Here is a 25,227-nt window from a genome sequence, read left to right on the forward strand (position 1 = left end):
CTCTTGTTATCGACAACCTTGTTATGAATTTCGCGCTCATATTCAACTCCTGACTCGCTCGAAACTTCGATTGACTGATTGACTGATGGTTTAGTGATCACTTCTTGATGGATTGATTCATTGATTCACGAAAAAAAATTGTTTCAACTTGAGCGGAAACACTTCTCAACCGCATATAGCTTTCTGACCTGCACACGAAATAAATGTCTTAAAACAAAACGGGAGATCGCCTTTTTGAGGCTGCCTGCAGCCACGGCTTTGTGGTATCTTTCAGAGGTGCCATCTCGCTGTATACCACTACAGTGCTAGCTGTTTGTATGTAAACGTTTGCAATAGCAGGCACTTCGCTGCTATCCAATCCGCTGCGCAGAAGAAACAACAGAAAATAAAAAAAGGAGAACGAGTGGTTCGCGTTAACGCGGGAGCAGAACCAGATCAGCGCGCGGCCTAGAGACGGCTTTCATGCAGGCCGGCTCGGCGCACGCAAGTGTCTGGCCTTGATCCACCGCCCTGTTGACCGGCTGCTGCCGCTGCCTGTGAGCGCCTGAAGGGTAACGAACTCTAATAACGGCTCTCAGGAAATAACGGCTCAGGAAGGTTGGCGACTTAGAGCAGGAGCACTGGAAACATCTGTCGCTGAGTATGCCCCTCAGAAGTGGACCGGTAACATTGATCAGAAGCTCAGTTGACAGCGCTGTAGAACTATATTTCGTTTACATCATCGCGTTTCAGCACAGCAACGGGCCACTGACGAAGCTTCGGTAGAGGCTGTACAGCTCGCAGCGTGTCACCGAGAGGCTCAAGTGTGCTTGGCATGTACTCCCTTAGTGCACCGATCTTCCGCGCAAATATACCGTCCCTACGGCGTGCGTTATTTTTTTTTTCGGCAGAAATGAGGTAGTGCTGACTTATTTCTGCATTTTATAGATTCTAAACCTAACATCCCGACTTCAGCATGAGCTTTAACTGCGAAAGCTTCTAACGAGAATACTGCCCCAAAAGTATACATTCCGCTTCGAAAGATAGCATTCCACATAAAGTACCAGATATGACCTCCTGACTGTCTAATAGCTACGCCTCTGAACAGAATAAAAAAAAATGAGAGCTGGCAGCTTGAAACAGTGAGCTTTACTTGGAACTCTAACCAGTAACGGAATCGGCAGCAGCTGATGCCGGGACATATAGTTTGGTGCACATACGCATGAGCATCGGGCATAGCTGGTAGTTAGATCAGAACGAAGATTCCGCAAGCTATAGCGCACTGACCTACCGAAACTGGCTTCAACGCTGACTCGGCTGCTTCCAGAGAGGTCGTGTAGAAACAAACCACCTCAGAAGCAATAGACGAAGACATATAAATATATGTTTTGTTTTCCTTTTCTCAGAAATTACTTTGTCACCCCTGTAGTTCATGCGACTCTCTTCAAGCTACGGTGCGTGCCGAGGCAGCGGAAAGCACAATGTAGTTCCATGCTTCGACTTCGGTTACGCTCTGAAATACACTCCTTTCATGCAGCATTGCAGAGATGTAGCGCTTCCTTGCATTCTAAAGAAATGCCGGCATTAAATTCCACGCTCAGGTAAACAACACTACGTTTACCGACTCGCCAAGGAGAATCAGCTGCCCATCTGCTGATTCGCTTGCCAGTAGAGCGCCATGACATATGTCTACTTCTCTGCGCCGCCCGTATCTCATCGTTCAAGCTGGCCTGCCCCAATGGAATCGCTTGCCTGTATGGCTGACCGGATGCAAAACTCCGGCTGCCCTGTACGTAGCATTTTAGATGGAGTTCGTCCCCTTCCCCCTCGTGACATTGAACCCCGTCGTTGTAAGTTCATGCTGTCTAATTAGGCTGTCTGACCGTCTATACGATTTGTACTACATGCCTTCCAGGTTTCGTCTCGTTTGCTTTCGATGCCGTCAAGACCATTTAACTGCTCATAGTCATTTAACGCTCTTCGACAATGCCTGGAGTCAGCATGTTGGAGGAAATGTGAATGTGTCTAAATGTAGCAGTCTCTTATAGGCCTTTAGTTCAGCACAGATATGTGATTATCGTAGCTACGGCCGACGAAACAGAGAAAAAAAAAACAGGGTGGTGAAAGAGTAGAGGACGTCATGCATTCGTGTCTTTCGCTACAAACTGATGTTTAGGCTGTCGGAGCGAAAATGGCTCACTATTCACGCAGCCGAAAAACTCTCCGTCCTGACAGCCAAGACATGTAAATTACCCTCTCCTACCAGACCTGCTTGTTTACCTGCCTGAGGCCAACTCATTATTGACGTTTGCGTGCTTGCAGTCCTGTTTTAGCCACTCCTCACTTAGTAATATTCCCACGCACTGCACTGAACCGTCATTTTACGCCCAGTTTTATTGAGTGCGCGCATATTAATGAGTGGCCATCCATTTCATCTTCCTTGCTAACGTATACGCTTTGTAGCATGCTTGAAAAAAAAAAGTACTTTGCGTTTAAGATGCTGTTCGCTAGCATCTCCTTTCTGATTCTTGGTCATTTCTTTTTTACCTCTTCAAATTAACATTACTATTGTCCTTTATATGAGACGACAGTAAGCTGGGTAAACTTTCAGGCACCAGTTATCGGCAGAGTTGGCCACTCTAACATTCCCCGTCTCCCTCTGACACCAGCTTCCGCTCGGCTTCAGCAAGCGGTGCGCCTCAGCGCCAACGAGTCGCACTGGCGCGATACGCGTCCAGCCGTCCGTCTCCGCGAGGGAGAGCAAGCGCGGCCACCCCACGCCCACCCGTCAGGCGCGCGGCGACGGCGGCGTCCACGGCCGCGCCGTAATACGCAACAACGTCGGCTCGCGTAACAGCGCGTGTATCGGCGCGTATACACAGGGACGGCAGAAAGAGGGTGAGAGGCCTCGTTTTACCGGGTTACGGTTCCGCGGGCGCCGCTCGTCATGCCGTTATGCAAGGGCCGCGAGGAAGCGGGCTCGTTCCGAGGCGGCCGCTATAGGTCAAGGCTAGCCGCGCGCACAGCCGTCCGCCGAGCGGCTGATCCACTTTCTCCCTTGCATCACCGCGCAACCCCGATTCCCCGCAGCCGCTGGCGGCGACGGCTACTCGCGCCTATGCACCCTCCGTGCAGCTGCCGCCACGCCGATCTTCGCCGGCCCCTACAACCGCGGCGGAGACGTCTTGGCTCTGAGGCAAGCCTCCGATCTGTGGACGTCGGTGATCACGGGAAGTGAGATGCCCTCCCCCCCCCCCCCCCCCCCCCCCCCTCAACGCACATTTCAAGCGACTGTGGCCTGCCAGGACTGTGATAAACGCGAGCGCTACCGACAAAAAAAAAAAAAAAAAAAACGAGAAAGGGTGGATTTGGTCTTGTTGGTGTTGCGTGAAGAAAGTGGCTACGGCGCAACGAGGGAGGCGAGCACTGTGTGACTGCGTCTTCATCTCGCTTTCTGCGCCGCAGACGCTCCATTCGAACCAGTGGGAGTCGGTGATAAGTCACGTTTGATTGTGTGCCGTAAAACGCAACCGCGCGTGAATATACGTATAAGCTGGTGCACTACTGATGAGAGGAGTGGGAAGCGCAGCGAGGAGAGGTTAAATGTTGGTAGGTAGAGGAAGGTAAATGGGGGCTTAACCACCGGAATCATCACGTGGGCTTTGACAGAGGTGGAAGGCCCCGGATTAATTTTGACTGCCTGCTGTTCTGTAGCGTGCACTGGCATTGCGCGACACACGGATGTTTCGCCCTCACCGAAATTCCCCATGAAGTCACGGCCGCCGCAGCCAGTATTCGGACCAGTCAAGAAGACGTTCACGGACGGCGTTCGAGTCGGAACTGCTTGGCTTCTTGAACGGGCTGAAGAACTTGCTGCCGGCCTAGCTGGCATATCTCGCTGGACAAACTATGACGAAAACGTCGAAAGGAACAAACCTTGCGTGTCGTGTTTTTTGCTCTGAAAGTATTCCTCCTTTGGAATGCGGTAAAATATGCACACTTTCATTAATGCGTTCTAGCAAAATACAAGAGCTTCGACATTAGCCGAAACCTATATGACCCTCCTGTGGCAGTAGCACTGAAGTGTGGAGGCGTCTCGCATACACTGATTCGTAATGCGTAACCTTTCATATTAACTGACGTGGCACCCACATCAACGCGTGATGCTTGGGAGGGAACATCGCGGCACTGGTGATTGAGTGCCGGCAATTTCATTCACATGAAATCCCCAAAGAGGTTGCAAAACGTAACGCTCGAGCCCGTGACAGGCCGAGTGATGGTGTCGACGGCTCCGCACCTTCTCTGTGAGGACTGGCTGAAAAAGCGACCAGCTGCGATGCTGCGCCACTTGGCACGAACCGGCCGCGCGACTGCTAAGTACAGGCATTCACCAAGTATTTCTCAAGAACATTTCGGAAAGAGATACATATTTTGACATCCGAAAGCTGTATTGGCTCTGTACACACCATTCTGTCGAAGCAATTTAGGGGGTACAACGGCAGCCGTGTAACGCCTTTCGTAGACACCACCGCCACGTACTGTCAGCGGCAAAAGTTAGCGGGATCTGCAGCGCGTGGCGAATCGACGCAAAACTGCATTCCAGTGCCATCTGCCGCCTCTAAGCATGTCGAGACTCGCTGAAATTGCGTTTGAAGCACGCTTTGCGCATGCCTATTCTTTCTTCGCTATCAAGCATGCCTTAACGCTTGCTTCCCCGTGACGCGCTTATCAGGCTCACGGAAGCCTCTGAGGCGCTGTGTGGCGTTCGCAGCCAGTCCTACTTAGGCTCGCCCGAGGGATCGGACCACTGTTCACCATCGCAGCAGCCGAAACAGACGCGCAACGATGATGACACAGCGATACATTGGCCGCATTTGTTTTTCCAGTCCCGGACTACTTGCTGGCAGGTCTCGGCTTCCGCTCGGACAGGAAAAGCCTCATGGTCACATGACCTACTTGCCATAGGCTGCTTTCGAACACGGCGCCAGAGTCGGGCTCCCCCTCGGTTACCGTACAAGGACGCTGTCATCTGCTAGCAGACGATGCAAGCCACGGCCACTACGACGCCGAAGCAACGCCGAAGCAACGCCGTGCGCTCGATCATGATACTGAGTCGATTTAAAGACTGTACTGTCAGCTTAGCGTAGGTGCATTACAGAACTCAGCTTCGGAGGTATGCTCGCCGCTACTGCTTGCGGCGAAGTTCGCACAAAGTAGCCCAACTCGTTGCGGAAAGGCGGATAGACGAAAGCCTCCGCAAAAATGTTGACAACAAGCTCTATAGCTGCTCCAGTATACGAGTGGTTCACCTGCGATGCTTTCAGGTAAGCGTACAGACAGCATGTGGCAAAACAAGCGAACAAGAACCTCTTGACGACACGAGCAAACAATACGCGCTCGCAGCTCCGAACGCGCGTCCGTGTGCGGTGGATTTCAAGAAAATAAACGAAGATGCAAGAACAAAAAGTCTTGCGATGGCTCAGAGAGGAGCTACGGAGCTCATGTGAAGGTTTAACGCATGATATCGACCTCCAGGGACACGAAAAGCACTCAAAATGCACACGGAATCTAACTTAATATGGCTGCCAGCGCGGCGCGCAGCTATCGTCTGCTGCCTTCTCAGCAGCCCCAAGCAGCCCGCGGACTGCCATAGGCTAAAAACGAACGCGTTGCTATGGCGATGCAAGCAGGTGGGCGGAACTTTCGGGCTGCCCGAGAAAAACAAATACCGGACTCGAGTCCGCAAGTAGTCCCGGACAGTCCGGGACTGAAAAACAAATACGCCCATTGCCAGCAGCGAGTGGCAAAAGCGGATCCCGGCGAAGAACGCGATGAGATATGCCTGATAACAAAGAAAGGACAGGCATGCACAAATAATGGTTACCGCGGGAGTGCTGCGAGCCTCGACATCGGGCGTCATCACGGCAGATGGCGCTGGAATGCAGTTTTGTGTTGCTCCGCCACGAGTTGCAGATCCAGCAAACTTTTGCTGCTGGCTGTACCTCAAAGCACGATTGAGGTGTCTATTGACCAAAGGGGCCAGTTATGCGCATTTCCCTTCCTCAGCACCAACGGCCTGCAAATTCTCCGTTGGTTTTGAGAAGAGGAAAGGTGCATAACTGCCTCAATTTGTAGGCGGACGCCATCGCCACCTCAAAGCGCGATTGAGTGGTCCATTGATCCAGTGAGCCAGTTATACGCTTTTCCTTTCCTCAAAATCAAGGGAGGGTTTACGCGGCGAATAAGACAACACTGGGAACTAGACTCATTTGCCTCGTGCAAGTGGGCCCTGGAGTCCGTGCAGTGCGCCGGGAACGCGATCGAACCGAAGACCGCAAGCGGAAGAAGGCTGAGTATGCACTACGAGAGCGTACAGACGCCAAAACGGACCTGTGAGACGTCCAACCGGGCAGTCGCCTGTGAAATGGGGAAATGCACCTGCCACTCCAGACCACTCGGCCGCTAATGCCAATCAGCTTTCGCTGATTAATGCGCTAAGCTGGTAAGCTTAGATCTAAGAATTTCTTTATATAAGTATAATTACTGCTCAGAAAGTACATCAAGTTGTTTCCGATGGCGACGCTGAATTATGAGCTAGTGAGTTTTTTGGTCTTTGCTGATACCTTGATGGAGCAAAAGCGTGGAGGCTAACGAAAAGGGTTCAGCGTAAGTTAAGCACAACGCAGCGAGCTGTGAAAAAAAAAAATATATAGGTGTAACGTTAAGAGATCGGAAGCGGGCAGACTGGGTGAGGGAACAAACGCGGGTTAATGACATCCTAATCGAAACCAAGAGAAATAAATGGGCTTGTGCAGGACATGTAATGCGAAGGCAAGATAACCGCTCGTCCTTAAGGGTAACGGAGTGGATTCCAAGAGAAGACAAGCGTAGCAGGGGACGGCAGAAAGTTAGATGGGCGGATGAGATTAAGAAGTTTGTGGGGATACGATAGCCGAAGCTGGCAAAAGACAGTGTTAATTGGAGAGACGCAGGAGAGGCCTTTGCCCTGCAGTGGGCGTAGCCACGCTGATGATGATGATACCTTGAAAGCATTTCAGACAATTATCGATATCCTGAGCGACTGCAACTGAGAATAGAGAAATAGAAGCGTGACGCTTGGAGTAGACTTTTCGTAAAACCTTTGCCTGATTTCGGGACTTTTGCGAAGGCTGATGAGCATGTAAATTCATTCGTAGCTAACGAATTTCTCAACATAGCGTTGCAAAAGATGTGTCTGTGTAGCAGTTTCAGCGAGGGGCGTTCTTCCAGGTATCAGTCTTGTCAGGTTTACAAGAACTTGAGCTTTTGAAAGCCCCAAGTTTTTTTCAAGGCTTTTGTCATGATACAGGTCTTTAATGAAGAGGCTGACGGCGACTGGCAGAACGAAGTTGGAATTAGCAGACGCCCACTATACTTTTCAGAGTCCTTTAGAGAACGATATTTTTAATGCATACTGACGCTATTTCTTGCAAATATTTCATTCGAATTCGATTCGGCTTTTATTTACACTATCCATATTCGCAGACCCCTAGAAGTATATATGATATTTTTTGCAATGCTAACATAGCGCCATCCTAGGTAACCGCCTTTTTTTTTTCATGCGAAACGGACAGCACTCGAAATCTCCTACCTTGGTCCCGCGCCACATCCTCCCCAGGCAACAATAGTTCGCGCAGTATTGGTGCTCTATGCGCACAATCAAAACAGTGAAGTGTTTACGAAATGCGGAGCTGCAACTGTACGCAGCGCCAAGACGCCGCGCGTAAACACGCAGCTATCAGCCTCCGCTCAGGCACGACAGGCCTAGAGAGCCGCTCGCTCGTTACCGTATCGCTAGACGGGTAGCTTGAGCGCGGCGGCTGCGGACACTAGGTTGAAAGGCTACACGCTGTGTTCCGCGCTACTTAGCACCCGGCCGGTGGGAACTGCCGAGCACGGTGCGAGCAGGACGAACTGCACGTTTTCGCCGCAGTGTTTTCGGCGCGTGACAGCGGCGCAGGCCTAGCCGCGCCCTTCCGTACAAGGAAGCTTTGCCTACAGCAACGAAGGAGCCGCAGGGGTTGATTTTCGCGCTCCTCCCGCAGTTACGGTGAGGTCCACTTAGCGCCATCAGCACTCGTATGGACCGCTATGAAAGTGAGCCCTGATTGACTCCGCGGATAGCATTGTTAAACGAGCAGCGGACTGAAAAACCCACGTCGCAAGAATCCGACCGTGCGCTTACCAAACGAAGCGTGCTGCCACCTGGGTGGTGGTTGTTCTTGAATCTGGGCTGGTCGTGGCTCGGATGCGGGCGTGCGACTGATTCATGCGGCGTCAGAAAAAATAAAGACATATTATCTCTGCCGGCATGTGGAGCTCTCCTTTTTCGCCATGAATCATGCGAACTGCTGCGAACATGGCCGTCATGAACTGTCGTCAACCGGGTCGACGACAGATATGCAATGGGCAAGACCCGGAAACCACGAGCGCATTTTTTTTTTAACTTCTTCATTCGTACATGAGGAGTCCCCCTCGAGACGCGCGGTCGCCCTGATTTCGCAGGCTTTCAAGCCGCATGAAGCTTCGATTTTCTTTTTTAATTAAATCGCTAATAGTATACTGAAATATAAAAGGGTAAAAACACAAAGCTAGGTGTGTTGTTGTATCCTAGAGCAAATGTTTCTGTTACTGCATGACGGCAAGCATCACTCGAGCGCGACTGACACCGAGAATCCAGAGGCCCTAATTTGCAACTACCCTTTCTCGGTTTTTCTCCTTGCCCATTCGTCACTTGTGTCTACCTCCCCCGTGTCAATAAAGCTGATAGCTGGCAAGCAGTATTTGCGATGCATTGTGTTAAACGTGGTGCTTTCCATGGGCGAACCAAACGGGAAATCAATAGTCACGTTACACGGCCTCAAGGGAGGCACCGATATTATGCGCGGCTTGCCGGCGTTTTCTTCAGCACGTGACACTGAATTTTCATTACATAAAGCTCGATAGGATATTTTTTTTTTCTCATTCCAGAAGCGCAGTGCGCCCAGGCACACGTCTCGGGAAAGGGGAGCCGTGCTAGGCGACAAATCTCTAGCTCTATTTCGCTTGCTCCCGCAGCGTTCAGGCGCTCCTTGGTATCTGTTCTCGTTGCGGTTACAGCCTCGCCTTTCTACTCCGAGCAGTTAGCGCCGCCTCATTGAGCGCAGCAGTCGTCAACCGCATTCCGGCGCAGGCGCGCACGCCAAACCATAGCCGGAGCGACCTACCGAGGCAAGCACTGCGCCGCTCAAGGACGACAGAAAAGGGAGCCATTCGTCAGGTGCAAAGGATACTGCAAAGCTGAGAGTCTCGTACCATTGAGGATATGTAGGACATGACAGACGGCGCTGGCCGAGGTGCTACGGGCAATCAATCACGAAGTGGGAGAAAATAAAAGTCGCTGTTTTCAGTGACGCAACAGTTGAGGCCTATACGGCGCGCAAAATATAACAAGAAATGGGGCAACGCTACTCCGTAGCGCTAGTTGCGTCGTGTACCGTCCGGCATTTTCGATTGCTGTTACGGTATGAGCTGCGATTGCGCATTCTCATGTATCTGCATGTGTGTGTAGGCGATGCGTATTCCTTCTCCTATTGTCGCTGGAGCTGCCGACGTTGCTGTCCTTTTGATAAGAAGCGCTCGCAAAAATTCTCGCAGCTTAGGAGTCGATCAAGGTGTGCTGCTGGTCTGCCTTCCTCTCGGTTTTTTTGTTTACTCACCTTGCTCCAGCTATTACCGCAGACCTGTTCTCTTCTTTATTTCTGAAGAAAGGATTACTCACGTCACCAGGTGCCGAAGTACTTCGCAACAAATCTTTACGCTGGGCGCGCCCCAAATTTACGTCAGTGTTATTGATACCGTGTTATTCGTCGGCACGACCGGGCGGCGCATGTGGCGTGCTAATAATAATATCACTCTGCACTTTTCACATCACTTATGATTGTTTACAAACTCCCGTTTCGTTACTTATTCGTACCTGTGCCTTCTGTAAACAATACAAACGGGCTTACAAGCCCCTGCACCGCTGCTTTGGAGCCGTAGTACCCGAGGATGTGCTCCACTCGCAACAAACAATCGAGAATGTTGGCGGGGAGGCGTCTTTCATTTTAGATCGCAACATAAACGTCACCCGCTCTGAGGTGACGGATAGAGAAAGAGGGACGGAGCAGCGTACTTGAGAGGTCAATCAATAGCGACGTCCTCTAGTCTGTCACAACTAGGCCCGAGTCGAATGTTTTGACGGATCCGAAAGCCTGGCGGCGTAGCTATTTCGACTTACAAGTGGCTCTCCAACTATTGTCCTCAGACCCCTATCCCCACGAGGTCTCGGCCAGCTAAGGAGACAACCAACTTTCTTTTCCTACGCTGTTTGTCGGAGCGTGACCTTGATCCAAGGTGAAAAGGAGCTCGAAGGGGAGGCAACGAGAGGCGGCACTCCTGCTGCGCGGTTGTCGATCAATATGTACACATCGACGCCAGCGAAAAGCAAACTCCGGGGAAAAAGAAAGCGTACGAGGAAAAAAAAAGGCAGGGGACGTGGGGTCCTATCAGTCCTTGGGGCTGTACTCACTCACCCCCTTTGTTTGTACACGCGTGCTCCTCTGGCGTTGGGTGGGCCGTACGAGGAGCGCTCTTCCATTCCTAAGAAAACGCTACTACTGCGAATAACATGATGAATCATAGTAAGGAGTCAGATTTTTTTTTATTCGCATGCTTTTGGTGTTGCTCATGGTGCGCTGAGCGCAGCTATTATATGGAAGCCTCACAGAACTCGAGTGAATATTTTATATTCGTGGCCTGGGACGCTCCTTGGGTCAGTGTTCTGGACAAGGGCGGGACCTGTTGCGTGGCGTTGAAAGGCTGACTCGTGAACCACCCAAACAACATCGAGAGGAAACAGAACGACAGCGATGCATGATGCCCGCCAAAAGAAGAGTATCATGCTTTGGTGCACGCAAGTTCGAGCTCATGGGACCAGGCCTTACTCGGCGGGCGAACGACAAATAAGTGCGACAAAAATCGGCACCAAACGTTACTTTATACCGCGCCGAAATCGATCCTTGAAACTGAAAAGGCAAAGCTGCCAAAAAACGGCTGCGTGTCCCATAACTTATGCGAAGAAAGAAAAACTTTCCCCACCCTCACTTTCATTCGGTGGTGTTCCCGGACGGCAGAATCCAACGATCATCGCAGCAGAAACAAGAAAAAAATTTTTGCACTGATTTCAAGAAAAACTTTTACGGATTTCTCGCCCTACTTGCAAATGAATGCACTGGCCATAGCCGAGCTAACTTTTTTTGACAAGTGAAATTTGTTGAAGCCTGTTTAGTGCGGTTGTGTGTCGGAACCGCATTTCGCTAGACTTATTGACTGTTTTTATTACTTCGCAGAATATGTGCTCTATTCAGCGTGCATGTTTAACGAAGCATAGCATTCGTGATGGTCGGTGCAATACAAAGAGAGGTAAGACAGCGGCCTTCGTTGTGTATGTTCTTTCCGTGCATTATGTCCATGCAAGATCGGTTCCTTACATAATGCGATGAACCATGTGTCTCGAAGCCTGTTAATCAAGCTTAGTCACAGGTGATGACAAGTGACAAGTTTGCGGTAAATACAAATGCGCAACGGTGAAGAAAGAACTCTGTCATGCCTCTTTGCGATCTTAGTAGAGCAGAACGTTGGGCCAGTTGGTGTAGCGACATATTCAAGAATTGTAATTGTAATTGTATATACATAGCGATGTTCCGCGCTATGTATATACAATTACAACCATCCTTGTTCCTGTTCCTGATGTTCCTTGTTAGTCCACACCCACGTCTCCATAACTCATTGTTCGTAACGGCGTGAGTTTGCGATGATAGGCCTGCATAAGAACCACAATTTGCAGTAACACTATTTCAGGTGGCAATAGTGTTTTTTTTTAATAATTTTCCTAATCGTTAGTCTATGCAGAACCACAGCCGCATATTGAGTTGCGGATTTATAGTGCAAACAAGGACCCATATTCTGTTATTATTGCAGTGATATCACTGCGGTTGCAGTGATATGAACTAGACATAAAATCACCACTAAGATGTACCAGAAAGTTCTAAAAAAATGCAACATTAATACCGCATCAGGGTGCGCATACCGAGGGCACAACGTAAAATGCACGACAAACATCTGGATGATTTGAGACAGAAATGGTAATAGCGCTGCAATAAGACGTACACAAGAAAGACTTACACAGGGCACGCGCTAGAAGAAGTTAGCGCGTGAAGTTAGCGCGTGTCCTGTGTCAGTCTTTCTTGTGTACGTCTTATTGCAGCGCTGTTACCATTTCTGTCTCAAATAATGCACCACCTAGCCCAAATTGACGTTCTTCTAAACCATCTGGATGAATTCATCAAATACTCATTTCATGACTACATCGGAAACTCAAAAAAATAATGCGTCATAAACACACCAGAAATGTGCGCATGAAGCGCGCGTCAGAAAATTAGCGGCAAATTTTCTGTATAAACTAAACCAAAATTCATTTCATGGTTTCATCCCGAACTCCTGACAAGGATACACCATACACTAGTCAGGAATGTCGACGTCAAGCGCGTACCAGAAAAGCGGTGGTAGATTTTCGTCACGAAACCATTATGAAACCCAAGCCGTCACGAAACCCGCCGAGAGTATGTTTCGCGTAATGTGATGAGCAGTAACAATTTTGCAGCAACTTCTTTTTTTTTAACGGGGCGTCGTTCCGTCGCGTTTGCCGTAACAAATCAGTAAATGTGTGGTATAATGAGAAAACATGCGCGAACGTACAAGATTAAAAGGGTTACGAGTCGAGACTCTTAGACGCTGTTAATATATTGACTCATAGGAATGCTCTAGTCGAAAGCTCAGGATTCGTTTTTCTGTGGCTGATGTTGACAAAGCGGCACTTAAATCTCTGCCCGCAGGTTTTTCACGCAGCACGCATTCGGGATCAAATGGTGTTCCTATTTATCCTTCCCATTGCCGTCACGTCTAACGTTCTCAATTTCATGTACTGCCAAAACAAATTAGCCTATGCTCACTTTCTGCCCTTTGCGCACTTTCTTTGACCCTACACAAAAGAAAATTCGATCGACTGTTAATGGTTCCATTTTCAGCTCTGTGTGCGTACACAGATGAGCAACGCGTCAAATCCTGTGGTTCTTCATTAATCTTTAACAGCCCGTCCGAAAAAGAAACAAACAAAACATGGACAGCACTGCATGCTTGCAATTTGTAAAAAACTCGTTGAATACTTGCAGAAAAGACGACCTTACGTCCAGCATGTTGCAGCCTGAGCGCTTACGTTGGCATCTTTGTTGCAAACGGTCGGGCGCACACGGCGACTCATCGCCTCTAATTGGGAGGCGGTTGCGATATTTCGATTGCAGTGTTGCGGAGGGAATGGAGCCTGTCCATTCGAGTTCACGAGCAGGCGTGTTGAATCTATTAAAGCATCGCATCTCAACAAAAAACAAAAACGCTTTATAGTTCATCTCGTCGTTCAGACGCAGATGCAGTCTCCATTCGAGCATAAGATTGCCCAATACGGTGGCAGCCAACCCGCAGGGCTAGAGCGGAGTTGGCTTGAGCCTTACCGTCAAAGGATGCAACAGCCAGAGAGAGACAGCACATCTGTAGTCTTCCCACTGAGCACCCTTCGCATACATTTCGCATAATGATAGGTGCATACATATAAACTGTATAAATATGTTCCACGACCAGCTTGCACTTAACTCTGCTAGCATGCAAGCAAATGCCACCTGGCACCAAGTTCTGAAAATGAGCATCTGATGCCTGCTTCTAACACTTTCTGACAACACAAAAGTGAACTGGAAATAGTGCGGCTGCTGATAGTTTACACGTGAGTGATCAGTTTTGCTGCGGTTTATCCTCTTATCTGTACAAATGGGGACAGGTTCCAGGACGGAATAAATGTACTTGGGAAGGTATAGGGGCTGTTGTCCATGCATACGTTGCTAGCCTCGTGTGTGTGCGCCATATTCATTTCCGCTTCTGACTTGCCACTCTCACATCTGTCTAGCCAGAGTCCTGGGAAAAATATAAAGGAGGCGCATAACATCTCGCCGCAATACGCCTTTTGCGGATACTCTGTTCAAGCTTGATTCATATTGCAGCGAAGAAGCACACACACACAGAGAAGGAACACGCAAAAAACACGGACGAACGCTTTTTTGCGTGTTCCTTCTCTGTGTGTTTGTGCTTCTTCGCTGCAATATGAATCAAGAATCTTACCAACTTGCCCAAAAACGTGTTTTACTCAAGTATTCTGTTCAAGCAGTCGTGTAGAACACGTCGGGTACTCAGGAGCTAAACCAGCTCTCACATTTCGATGGCGCACCTCGATATTATGGGCTGGCGGTGTGTGAAGTTAACGATTAAAGTCAATAAGCACAGTATAGCATGGCGGATATGAGTGCGCCTGCTGTTCTAGGACGGTTAAGAAGCGTAGCCTCTTGCTCTTGGCTGTACTTCGCTGGTTCCTTGAAGCATTTGCAAGCCACAGTAAAGCGATCTGAGATGTTTTAGTTTGACAAGCAAGGAGCTCTTCGCATGCCTCCTGTTTTGGCACGATTCTACTGAGTTTGATGCCCTAGACTAACACTCCTTCTTTTTCACCCTCAGTGAAGGTGCGAAAAATGCGCTAGGGAAAACCCCCTTGGCCTCATTTTTTTTACGACGAAGAAAGACCAGGAAACGCATTGTACGAATTAGAATCTCCCCCCCCCCCCCCTGCCGCCCCGTCCTAGAATTGCGCATAAATTCGTCTTTCAGTGACGGTGCTTTTCTCGATGAAAGTTTCGTTCAAACAGGAATTAAACACAGTGCACGTGGTCTAAATTTCTGACCTCCTCATTCTTTAGAGAAATAGATGAAGCAAATTTTCATTGGTACCCCTTCAAAACTAGAAAGCAAAAAGTGAAACACAAGAAATAAGCTGTAGCGTAGCTTTTGTTTTGCTTTTTTTTTCTTGTTAAGATCACTTGAAACTTATGGTACAACTTGAGTTGAAACCCTTGTTATGACTTTCTTCTCTTTGCTTGAACATTCGTACTGCTTGACTTAGATTTTCCTGTAAACTACGCAGCGAAAACAGAACAAGAAAGCGATAAAAACAGTCAACCTCTTGGCTTGAAGAACTGGATAAAACGGCGCAACAGAAGGTGAGGCAAGAGAAGGACAAACACCAGCGCTGTTTTATCCAGTTCATCAAACATGTAACAACTAGCCCGTATTTGCCCTCTTCCCTTGGCTTCAGTATATTGTTGTGCAATATACGGGCTTCGGAGGTCGTGGGTTCGGTTCCCACCGGCGGCATGTGGTTGTCTTTTCTTTTACTTTTCTAATCAATTATTTTTAAGCGATAACATATTCAGTTATATTCTCCATTGATCAACACCACAAAATAAATAAATATAATAAATCCCCACTCTACCTTCATATGTATAACGAGCATATATATATATATATATATATATATATATATATATATATATATATATATATATATATATATATATATATATATATATATATATATATATATTTGTATATATATATATATATGCGAGAAGCCAACAGCCACAGAAACCAAGGGACACAGGGGATTTTTATTTTTATTTTTTTATTTATTTCGTGCTGTTCGATTTTGAATATTACTGAATATGTTATCACTTAAAGCTAATTGATTAGAAAAGCAGAAGAAAAAAATGCCCAGGCTTAGCTTGGTTAAGCCAAGAATGCGTTGCATAGTGCGCGGTCTTTTTGCGCGAGGTATTGCTTGGCGACACGCGATTTTGTCAGCAGCTTTTCCTCCGTGACGTATGGATGGATGGATAGGAGCGCCCCCTTTGAAACGGGGCGGTGGCAACCGCCACCATGCTCAGACGTCTTTTTTTTCTCTTTTTTTCTTTTTTTTAAATTTTTTTCCACGTGGTTCGGTGGCTGCCCGGCCGCACCCAAGGGCTGAACTGAGTGATTGCAATATGCTACGCACAAAAATAACCACATGCCGCCGGTGGGATCCGAACCCACGACCTCCGAATTACGCGTCCGGTGCTCTACCGCTGAGCTACGGCGACGGCTGTCAAATCTTCTGCTTTCGGGGGTATTTATGTTTACAAATAACCTAACTTTGAGAGTGCACATCAGCGCCACCCACGTTCTTAAGCGGCGGACGTAGCACGTCCTGAGATACCTCTGATGGGACGTAGAACGTCATCGAACGGCGAGGGTGGAAGCTGCGTTAGAACCCTCTTATGCTTCCTAAGGCGTCAAGGCTGCCAGAACCGAGACCGTCGCTAAGCAATTAAGCAAACAAGGGAAGGGGAATGAGGGGCTCGTTATAAATATGCGAGAAGCCAACAGCCACAGAAACCAAGGGACACAGGGGATCTTTATTTTTATTTTTTTATTTATTTTGTGCTCTTGTTCGATTTTGATTATTACTCCATATGTTATCGCTTAAAGCTAACCGACTAGAAAAGTAGGAGGAAAGACAACCACATGCCGCCGGTGGGATCCGAACCCACGACCTCCGAATTACGCGTCCGGTGCTCTACCTCTGAGCTACGGCGAGGGCTGTCAAATCTTCTGCTTTCGGGGGTATTTATGTTTACAAATAACCTAACTTTGAGAGTGTACATCAGCGCCACCCCCGTTCTTAAGCGGCGGATGTAGCACATCCTGAGATACCGCTGATGTGACGTAGAACGTCATCGAACGGCGAGGGTGGAAGCTGTGTGAGAACCCTCTTATGCTTCCTATGGCGTCAAGGCTGCCAGAACCGAGACCCTCGCTAAGCAATTAAGCAAACAAGGGGTGTAGAAGATTTGACAGCCGTGGCCGTAGCTCAGCGGTAGAGAACCGGACGCGCAATTCGGAGGTCGTGGGTTCGGATCCCACCGGCGGCATGTGGTTGTTTTTTCTTCTGCTTTTCTAATCAATTAGCTTTAAGCGATAACATATTTAGTAATATTCTTAATCGAAGAACAGCACAAAATAAATAAATAAATTAAAAATCCCTCGTGTCCCTTGGTTTCTGTGGCTGTTGGCTTCTCTCATATTTACTATAACGAGCCCCTCATCCCCCCTCTCTTGTTTGCTTAATTGCTTAGCGAGGGCCTCGGTTCTGGCAGCCTTGACGCCATAGGAAGCATAAGAGGGTTCTCACACAGCTTCCACTCTCTCCGTTTGATGACGTTCTACGTCACATCAGCGGTATGTCAGGACGTGCTACGTCCGCCGCTTAAGTACGTGGGTGGCGCTGATGAACACTCTAAAGGTTAGGTTATTGGTAAACATAAATACCCCCGAAAGCAGAAGATTTGACAGCCGTTGCCGTAGCTCAGCGGTAGAGCACCGGTCGCGTAATTCGGAAGTCGTGGGTTCGGATCCCACCGGTGGCATGTGGTTGTTTTTTCTTCTGCTTTTCTAATCAATTAGCTTTAAGCGATAACATATTCAGTAATATTCTAAATCGAACAGCACAAAATAAATAAAGAAATAAATTAAAAAATCCCCTGTGTCCCTTGGTTTCTGTGGCTGTTGCAGTCTCTCATATATATATATATATATATATATATATATATATATATATATATATATATATATATATATATATATATATATATATATATATATCTGTTTGATAAGCTTCTCGAAAGCGTATTTTGGCGCGATGTAGGCAACATTTGTAGGGCCACAGCGCAGAGTAACCCCGTTTTCGAAATTCTAAAAACTGAGGTGGATATTACTTGCGATAGACTATACACCTCTCAATAATTAAGGAGCCTAATGGTGATAGTTAAAAATTAACTATTCAATATTTCTTAAGAAGCCTGCTAGTTAGCACGTCTTAGCCGTATTCCGGTGCACTATGCCGAAAAAAGTGCTCTTCTAAAACAGCCTTTTGATAACTGTGTAGCCTTAGTGTATATATATATATATATATATATATATATATATATATATATATATATATATATATATATATATATATATATAAAATTGTGTGTGCAAGTGTGCGTGCGCTTGCATGCGTGCGTGTGTTTAACTTACTCCAAAAATACCCTAAACCGCTTCCAGATTCCTTCTACCCCGCACTGTTTCTTTTCTGTATAGGGTGAATGCCCACATTAACGGGGTGGCAGCTGCATGCCGCAGCCTTAAATTCGCTGTTGGTATTATCCGCACACATAAGCGAAATAACTATGCAGCTGTTGACAAAAAAACTGAAGGTGCCATACACGTGTTTCTACGCCCGCTTGTATCAGCGTCTTAGCTGTCGGTCCGTGAAGCTACACGCCCGATGTACAGTCTTTGTCAAAAGTTTAGAGCCCAGGGAGTTTGCTTCTAAGCCTCGCAGTGGGACTCCTGTAACATTCGTGGTAGTCCTACCCATTGGAGGAGGCAGGACCAGTAATCTTCTTACCTTCAGCAAATTTGGAGCGCTGGAGATGCATTACGAACCAGAGAGTGTGCTTCAGAAGCAAACCCCCTGGGCTCCAAACTTTTGACAAAGGCTGTACGTGTACGTGTACCTTCACCTTCTCTCGTTACTCTTCCTGGCGTTACGCCTTCTGCGTCGGATCGGCAATGCTTTGCCACCTATCCTCCTACTCGGTGTGTCTCGTCTCTGATTGAAACAAACGAACTTGATTATCTGTTTTACTCACGTTCTTCAGAAGATACACAGGGCACTAAAGTGCTGTCGGGTATGGGAGGCGCTTTACTCACCGCCTTCCGCGCTTGTGAAAGAAGAGGGAAATGGAGCACATATTAGTGATTGCATGCCATGGACGCCAATAATTCTGACTGAGACAAACACAGGCATGTGAGGTTTCAGGTTTAATTTGAAGAATGAGCACATTTGTTGCGTACTCGCTTCACAAATTATATCTGCCGCAGTCGTGGAAATAAACTCTTTCTCAAGGAGCAAGGGCTACTGCCACTATACTCATCCTGCAACGAGACATGGAAGTAATTGAATTAATGCAATGATTTTACTGTAATTTAATTACTTTTGCCGGTAAACTGTTATGTAATGGACTCATTTTCTTGTCTAGTAATTTCTTAATGGAATTAACTGCTTTCGAAAGTAATTTGGCAGCAGAAGTAATTAACTACTTGCTAAATTATTTTCATTAAAATGAACTGAACGGAGATGGAGACTGGGTCCCCTACAAGCTAAATGTATGGGCCGCGACGCGGACGAGGTCAACAGGCCGAGTACCATGCGTCAGCTACCTCTTTATTCTCCCTGGCGCGTGTACCAGCAGCCAGTGCCGGTATTTGTTGCGAGAAAGGCGGCGCAGCGCCGATGATGGCGATAGCGCTGATGCGTGCACCAATACTCCTTGCGTCGGCAAAGCACTGGTCTCTTCTGCGCCCGGTTGGGCGCCTCGAACGCATGGACGACGCGCGGCAAGAAGACCGTCCGACTGTGCCTCCGTGACCGCCGATGTGATCTGTTATCGACTCACCGTCCGCGAGTATTGGAGAGACATGGGAGAGGCCTTTGCCCTGCAGTGGGCTTAGTCAGGCTGATGATGATGATGATGCTGCTGCTGCTGCTGATGGTGATAACAATAATAGTGATGATGATGATGCTTAAAAGCAGAGGTTTTATTGGAAAAAAGAAAACAGAGTGCTCATTTCGCTAGCACTAATTACATTCGCGCGTTTTTTTTAAGTTAATTAGTAATTTAATTAAGTCGCAGCTCAGCAGAGTGAGCTTCTCTCTAGAGCCGAAGCACGCGATGATCACACTTCGCACGCAGTGATTTTTTATCCGTCGATTCTTTTCACGGTGCGCTAATTTCAGTAGACTGGCGGTGCTTTTTTTTATCGCAGTACACTCTCCCTCCCCGAAGGAATCATTGCAGAAAGGTGTGCACTCATATAAACAAAATACACTGCTAACTACACCACAAACCAAAGCAGTTCACATCAAAGCATCCTCATTGCCATCATCGGCGCTGCGCCGCCTTTCTCGCAACAAATACCGGCACTGGCTGCTGGTACACGCGCCAGGGAGAATAAAGAGGTAGCTGACGCATGGTACTCGGCCTGTATTGGAGAGACATGGGAGAGGCCTTTGCCCTGCAGTGGGCTTAGTCAGGCTGATGATGATGATGATGATGCTGCTGCTGCTGCTGATGGTGATAACAATAATAGTGATGATGATGATGCTTAAAAGCAGAGGTTTTATTGGAAAAAAGAAAACAGAGTGCTCATTTCGCTAGCACTAATTACATTCGCGCGTTTTTTAAAGTTAATTAGTAATTTAATTAAGTCGCAGCTCAGCAGAGTGAGCTTCTCTCTAGAGCCGAAGCACGCGATGATCACACTTCGCACGCAGTGATTTTTTATCCGTCGATTCTTTTCACGGTGCGCTAATTTCAGTAGACTGGCGGTGCTTTTTTTTTATCGCAGTACACTCTCCCTCCCCGAAGGAATCATTGCAGAAAGGTGTGCACTCATATAAACAAAATACACTGCTAACTACACCACAAACCAAAGCAGTTCACATCAAAGCATCCTCATTGTAAGACATAATTATGACAGTCTAGAAAAAAACTTTAGGAAGGCTAAACTATCATAAAATAGCTGTCTCTAAATGTGCTGGCGGAGTGGTTGGACAGCGGACAGATGGAGTTGGACAGCGTCAGTCCCGAGTAACTCGTGGGAGAATGAAAAGCGAAATGCGTATAGGGTGATTTTTTTTTATTCGTTTACGAATTTTGGTTGTAAAAACTGTGAGAGATACGTCGGACATGATGCAAGGGCTAAAGCTCCATAATTAGGTGATTAATTAACTAAAATAACCAATCAACTTTTTATGTAAGATTTTAGGGGGCAAGGTTATAAGCGAAACTTAAGACCGTCGGCATATAAGGTCAGCCCTGTTTTAATTATTCAGCAATGTGGTTCGAAATATCGAACGTTAAAAATACACATTTGACAGCTCACTGAGTTGTCTTTCTCGCATTGCACATTTATAAACTGACGTCGCTCTCATTCTTTATGCATCAAATATAAACATCACTTATGTATTTGATGATGTAGGAGATGGTACCTTGATTTCGGCGGCGAAACCACGCGCAGCGGCGTAATTCTACAAACATGCAACGCGGAAAGGTCAACTCAATCAGCTTAGAAATGCGTATTTTGAACGTTCAACATTTCAAACCGAATTAGAAGGGCTAAAAACAAGGCTCACCTTAGATGTTGACGGCCTTCAATTTCTTAATATATCCTTGCCACCTAAAATCTGAAATAAGAAAAAGCTGATTAGGTAACTTTACCTCATTAATCGTCTAAATGCTGAACTCTGTCGTGCACTTAATGTCTGCACTGCAGTATAGTCCACCTGCACAGGGCGCACCAACGCATCTCTCATAGTGCTAAGACTCCCGCTACGCAGAATACCCGGCGTCGTCGGCTTTGCTCTTCAGGGTCTCGAGGCCAGCGCGACAAAGAAGCTCGGTCGGTAAACCCGTGTGCCTGTAGCGACTGTAAATAAAGTACACAGCTTTTCGCACGGTCTTCCAAACGTGAGAACGTAGTCTTAAGCATGCAAAACCCGCCCTATCTTGCATACTATAGAATTCGCCTGACCGACTTAACCTGCCTCGTTTTGCTGGTAGAACAGCAAAGGGCTCGTTTAGAAGAACAGCTTACGGTCTTTTTTTTTTTGCTCAGTGCTGTTTGTGTGCGTTATAGCGGAGGTTGGATGAGGTCAAAATTTTAAAGCGAAACCTTTACTACGCCATGTTCCGCGAGTTTCGCCGACTCCATCACTTTGATCTTCAGCGACCTTAAGCCGCTATGAAGCTGCGCCGAAACTGATCAAGAGCGTGAGCTTCGAAAGCAAAGGAAAGGCGCATAGCTGGCCCCCTGGGACAGTGGGCACCTCAGTCATGCTTTAAGCTACGTGGCGGTAGTGGCAGATGTGCGCTGCATGCGTTGGCATTGACAACATTGTGGCACAAACGCGGCACTGAAGCTATACCGCGTCTCTCATAGCCTGAGTCGCTTTGGGACGTTAAACCCCATAAACCAAACCAAACCGAAGCTATAGGTTATCGGCGTTCATTGTGTTCATTGGCGTTGGCGTTGACTCCGATGATTTTGAGGAAAGGAAGGGCGCATAACTTTCTCCCTGGGTCATTGGACGCCTCAATCGCGCTTTGAGGTACGTGGGGTGATGAGAGAGAGATGTGGGCTGCATGCGTTAGCGCTGACAACGTTGTGGCAGACACGCGACACTGCTTAAATAGGCCGCAGCGTTCACCGGGTGAGCAACCTCTCGCGATCAACCATTAACTGCCACCTGCCAGTGTGGGCGCACTGCCTATCCGGTGTCCGGAACGCACTCAACGTTACAGACGCCAAGCCGCGTATAGTTGACCTATACACCACAGCTTTCGCTCTGTGACCAGGTTCAGCAGTATTTGAACTGCAGCTAATTTTTTACGTAAATGTATTGCCACAGTATTGTCATAGCAGTGCTGTTAAAACCTTACGAAAAATGCAGATCTATATTCTCTTTCGCAAATGACATGAAAACAATTTTCCCAGAGTGTTTTACTATCATCATCATCATGTTTGTTCTCATCATTAAAATAAAAAATTACGAAAACTTTCCAGACCATTAGCCAAAAACTAGGTGCATATCTGATACAAGAGTAGAATACAGGCAACAAATAGACAGTTGAAAAAACATGACCATGAGTAAACTTCAAATAGAACTACTAATGCGTTTTGGGCAGCACCGTGCTAAAGAATAGAGAAATTTGCAATAGCGAAAAGCGCAAAAAGCCAAAAGGTCTTTTTTTGCGAACGAGAAGTATGAAAAACCAATGTCAATGTAACTTTTCCTTGAAGCCTCAGAAGAAAACATGAAATGCTTATACCCCGCAGTAAGAAAGCGAAAGAGGTGTGAAAGTAGACTTGGTTCAAAACGGTACAAAACCGCAAAAAGACATTCTGCGTTGCGTTGCGAACAAATTCTCATATACTTTTGCACCAAAGAGAACAAAATATACAAACTTTGCGATCTCTAACGAACGCGGGAAATAAAACCATGCTAGGGAAAGTAGCTGCAGATAGTACTCTATAAGTTCCTTGGAAAATCTGGGTCTTTCATTCTGAATGACATATTGGTCCATATTTTTACACTAGAAAATTTTAGTACGTATTGACCATAAATATTGTTTCTAGGACGAAGATTTAAGCTACCTGAAGTGGCATTTTAAGTGCGCTGGGCTGAAGCGTTGAACTGTGCTGCGGTGATCGCTAAGCATCACAGCGTTGTATATATTCTCTTCTAACCTTATGTCGCCTAATCGATCAAACAGTCAAATTCTCAGCATATAAAACAATGGGTTGCTTGAAAAAGTAAACGTAGAATGAGTTGTTATTCTAGCCACGTGTTTCTTAAATATTCTAATGTGATTAATATATCTTTTTATGTAGATCCTCCAGTTTCGACAAAATATAATAAAAGACGGAATAAATAAAAAATAAAAAATGAGCAGTATATCAATTTAAAAGTAGTTTTATGTCTGCAACAAGGCGTAGCATCCAGATGCTATTTTTGCGCAGCGCTCGTTTGTTCCTGCCATTGCATATTCTTATCATAAATTGCTCCAAGGCATTTAAATTAAGACCTTTTTCTGCTGAGAATGGAAGGCGACATACTTTGCTTTTCTAGCGTTGACGGTAAATTTTTTCGCCAAATAACGTGCAGAAATTTTATCGAGCTCTATGTTAGCTTTTAATTCTAACTTTGTCAGGTTTTCGGCTATTATTATAATGCACGTATGATCAACATACGTGATGATTTCAGCAGAACGTGTTTTCTTCTAGGAGTTTAAAACGTTCCAAAGCGACTCAGGTTATGAGGGATGCCGTAGTGAAGGGCTCCAGCTAATTTCTATCACCTGGATCGGCCGCGACGGTCGAATTTTGATGGAGGCGAAATTCTAGAGGCCCGTGTACTGTGCGATGTCAGTGCACGTTAAAGAACACCAGGCGGTCGAAATTTCCGGAGACCTTCACTACGGCGTCCCTCATAGCCTAAGTCGCTTTGGGACGTTAAGCCCCCATAAACCATAAACCATGTTTGCTCTAAATTTTGCTATAAACACCTTATAACTTGCTAGATATCTTCTATATCGCTTAGCATTTATTTTCTTGGAAATTATATCTATTACACTTAGTATAGAGACCGGTTGATAAATATATGAATCCGAACAGTCTCAGTCTTTGAATATGGAAACTACTAGTTGGCTGTTTTCAGGTCAGCCGGTTACAGTAAAGAATCTAATGGTTAAAAAGTTAGCATATGATTGGGCCTAATACAGAAAAATATTCCTAGATTAGTCTAATCACAATTCCATCAGGACCAGTAGATTAATAACTTGGACACTATAAACAAGGGAATCCAGTTCATTAATTTCATTACCGCACAATACAAACGTAATGACAACTGAAACGGGTAAACGAGGCTTACTGTCCATCCTTGAAAGCTATGCGGCTAAGAAACGTCCTACGTTACTATAGCGGGTGTTGAAACTTTCCGCAGTATCTTCATTAATATTCTGTGGCCTTAAGGACATTTCCTTCCTTAGTTCTGCCGATAAACTAATTTACAATACGCCATATCTTTTTGTATCGCCCGCTGTTTGTTGAATTTTACACGATTAAAATTTGTCCGTACTCTCATCAATGAAACCGGTTGCTTGCGCAGTTTTTTTTCAACTGCAACCAGAAGAATTCATTTTCTTTAGAGCGTTTTCATTTTTTATACTAATAATCTTTACTTTTTAATGTATTCAAAATTGGTCGGTCATTCAAGCGCAAAGCGGTGTATCAAATGACCGAAATATTTTTGCAGTGCTATTAATGATTTCATTTTTGAGTAATGAATTCAAGTTGCCAAGCTCTCTTCCATTGTTGTCGTAATATACAGCGTCAAAATTTGTTAACAAAATGTAGTTGCGCAGCATATCGTAGTCAATTTTGCTTGTGATTTTGGCCGTCTGTCTCAAGGGCTGTCAGTGCAAACGAAGATCGGAAAGTGATCAGACATCGGTTCCGCATATATGCCAGCCTGAACCCCATCAGAGATCTCGCTAAGCGCGTGATCAAAAAGTGTAGCCGATGTGCGAGTAACCCGTGTAGATTAGAAAA

At 46.6% G+C, this 25,227-nt stretch overlaps 1 protein-coding gene and 1 non-coding gene across 3 annotated transcripts in view; both read left to right on the forward strand.

Moving 5' to 3' along the window:
- LOC149353272 (nose resistant to fluoxetine protein 6-like) overlaps nucleotides 1-25,227 on the forward strand; it is a 76,020-nt gene that overhangs the window by 7,113 nt on the left and 43,680 nt on the right. The window lies entirely within an intron of this gene.
- TRNAA-CGC (transfer RNA alanine (anticodon CGC)) lies at nucleotides 16,866-16,940 on the forward strand. The gene has a single exon. It is a non-coding gene; the product is annotated as a tRNA-Ala (tRNA).

The sequence above is a fragment of the Amblyomma mixtum genome, chromosome 3 (genome assembly GCF_055824585.1).
Source record: "Amblyomma mixtum isolate Tamu chromosome 3, ASM5582458v1, whole genome shotgun sequence".
Classification (NCBI taxonomy): domain Eukaryota; kingdom Metazoa; phylum Arthropoda; class Arachnida; order Ixodida; family Ixodidae; genus Amblyomma; species Amblyomma mixtum.